Source organism: Carlito syrichta, unplaced genomic scaffold, assembly GCF_000164805.1.
Source record: "Carlito syrichta isolate Samal-C Ts95f unplaced genomic scaffold, Tarsius_syrichta-2.0.1 Scaffold66287, whole genome shotgun sequence".
NCBI lineage: Eukaryota > Metazoa > Chordata > Mammalia > Primates > Tarsiidae > Carlito > Carlito syrichta.
Genome location: NW_007010383.1, coordinates 15,064 through 18,076, shown reverse-complemented (window position 1 = coordinate 18,076; position 3,013 = coordinate 15,064).

Below are 3,013 nucleotides of genomic sequence, written 5' to 3'. Positions count from 1 at the left end.
CTACTCGTCAGCATATGGGACATACTCAAAAATTGATCAGACATAAATCAAGCAAAAAAATTCCAAGAGATAGAAAAAATGTCATGCACCTTCTCAGATCACAGTGGAATAAAAATAAGTATTGCCATCAACAGATTCCCCCCATATCCACAAAGACTTGAGTACTAAACAATATGCTGTTGAAATACTTCTGGATCAACATAGAAATTAAGACAGAAATACAGAGATTGCTGGAAACAAAAGCACAGTATATCGGAATTTCTGGGATGCCATAAATCATTGTTAAGAGGAAAATTTATAGCATTGCACCCATACATCAAGAAAACAGAAAGATTAAAAAGTGAGCAACCTAACATCACACCTAAGGGAGCTGGGAAGGCAAAACCAAAATCCTAACTTCAACAGAAGAATCAAGATCACCAAGATAAATTCACAACTGCAGGGCCTAGAAGGCAAAATATCATAGAAAAAATGGACAAGACAAAAAGTTGGTTCTTTGAAAGAATAAATAAGATTGACTGACCCCTAGCCAGACTAACTAGAAAAAAGAGAAAGCCCAGATACACACAATTAAAAATACAAAAGGTGAAGTGACAACTGAACCTGAAGAAATTCAAAAGATTATCTGAGATTACTGTATACACCTGTATGCAAATAAACTTGAAAACCTAAAGATAATAGAGAACTTTCAGACACTACACAATCTCCCAAGGTTGAAACAAGAAGAAATTGAAATTATAAACACACAATAACAATCCAGGAAATTGACTCAGTCATAAGAAGTCAACCAACCAGAAAATCTCTGGACCTGATGACTTCCCAGCTGAATTCTACAAGACATACAAGAATGCCTGATACCAATTTTACTGAAAGTTTTCCAAGCAGTTGAGAAAAAGAGAATGCTCCTCAACTCATTTTATGAAGCCAATATCATACTAGAAAAAACCCAACAAGGAAGAAAATTACAGACCAATCTCCTGATGAACACAGATGCAAAAATCCTAAACAAGATCCTAACAAACTGGATTCAACAACAAATCTCAAAAATCATCCACCATGACCAAATATGCTTCATTCCCAGGATGCAGGGTTTGTTCAGCCTTCACAAGACCATAAACATAATTCCACTCATCAACAGATATAAAACAAACACATCATTATATCATTAGATGCAGAAAAAACACTCACAAAATCCAGTATCCTTTCTTGATAAAAACTCTTGAGCATCTAGGCATAGAAGAAATGTTCCTCAAAACAGTAAGAGTCATCTATGATAAACCTACATCCAACTTTTCACTGAATGGGCAAAAATTGGAAGCATCCCCCCTGTGAGCAGGAACTAGACAAAGATATCCACTCTCACCCTTTCTGTTCAACATAGTATTGGAATTCCTAGCCAGAGTGATCAGGCAAGAGAAGTAAATAAGAGGTATCCAAACAGGAAAAGAGGAAGTAAAACTATTCTTCTTAGTAGACAGTAAGATTCTATATCTTGAAAACCCTGTGAAATCTGTCAAAAACCTCCTCACACTGATAATCAACTTTTGTAAAGTCTTGGGGTACAATATCATTGTGCAAGAGACAGTTGCATTTCTCTACACCAGAACCAAGCAGATTGCCAAATAAAAAGCACAATCCCATTCACAATATCCACATAGAAACTGAAATATCATGGCATCCATCTAACAAAAGAAGTGAAAAACCTTTACAATGAGAACAACAAAACACTGTTCAAAGAAATCAAGGATAACACAAACAAATAGAAAAACATTCCATGCTCACTGATTCAAAGAATCAATATTGTCAAGATGTCCAGCCTACCCAAGGCAGTCTGCAGATTTAATGCAATACCCACCAAATTACCAACATTATTTTTCTCAGACATGGAAATGACAATGCAGAAATTCATATGAAAACAGAAAAGAGCATGAATTGAAAAATCAATCCTCAGGAAATAAAACAAAGCAGGAAGTATCACACTTCCAGACTTTAAACTTCATTACAAAGATACAGTAACTAAAACAGCCTGATATTTGTACAGGACACATAGACCAATGGAACAGGATAGAGATTCTGGAAGCAATAACACAGTCTCTAAACCAACTCATCTTCAACAAAGCAACCAATAGCAATCACCAAGGAAAGAGACCACATTTAGCAAATGATGGTGGAAAACTGGCTGACCACATACAGACGAATGAAACCAGACCTCTACCTATCACCATATACAAAAACCAACTCAAAATGGATCAAAGACCTGAACATAAAACCTCAAACCATAAGAATCTTAGAAGAAAACATAGGAAACACTCTTATGCACATCAGAATAGGCAAAGAATCTTGAGCAAGTCTCCAAAAGTGAACAACATAAAAGCTAAGATGGGCAAGTAGGACGTCATCAAACTGAAAAGCTATAGCACAGCAAAAATAAAACAACACAAAAAAACAAAAACAAACAAACAAAATCTGTAAATAGAAAACTCACAGAATGGGAAAAACATTTGGAAATTATGCATCTGACAAAGACCTAACATTCAGGATCTACAAGGAACTCAAACAAGGTGGAAGGAAAAAACAAACAATCCCATTGAAAAGTGGGTAAAGGACTTGGACGTTTCTCAAAAGATGACATACAAGCAGCCAACAAACACACAAAAAAATGCTCAACCTCACTAATCATCAGAGAAATGCAAATCAAAACTACAATTAAATACCACCTAACTCTGGTAAGAATAGCTATTATTAATAAGTCAAAAAACAACAGATGCTTGTATTGGTGCACTGAAAAAAGAATGCTTCTACACTGTTAGTGAGAGTGAAAACTAGCCCAACATCTATGGAAAGCAGTGTGTCAGTTCCTAAAATAATTAAAAATTGACATTCCATACAATCCAGCAATCCCCCTCCTGGGAATATACCTGGAGGAACATAAACATTTCTGTGAAAAAGACATCTGCACACACATATTTACTGCCACACTATTAACAACAGCCGAAACATAGAACCAACCCTA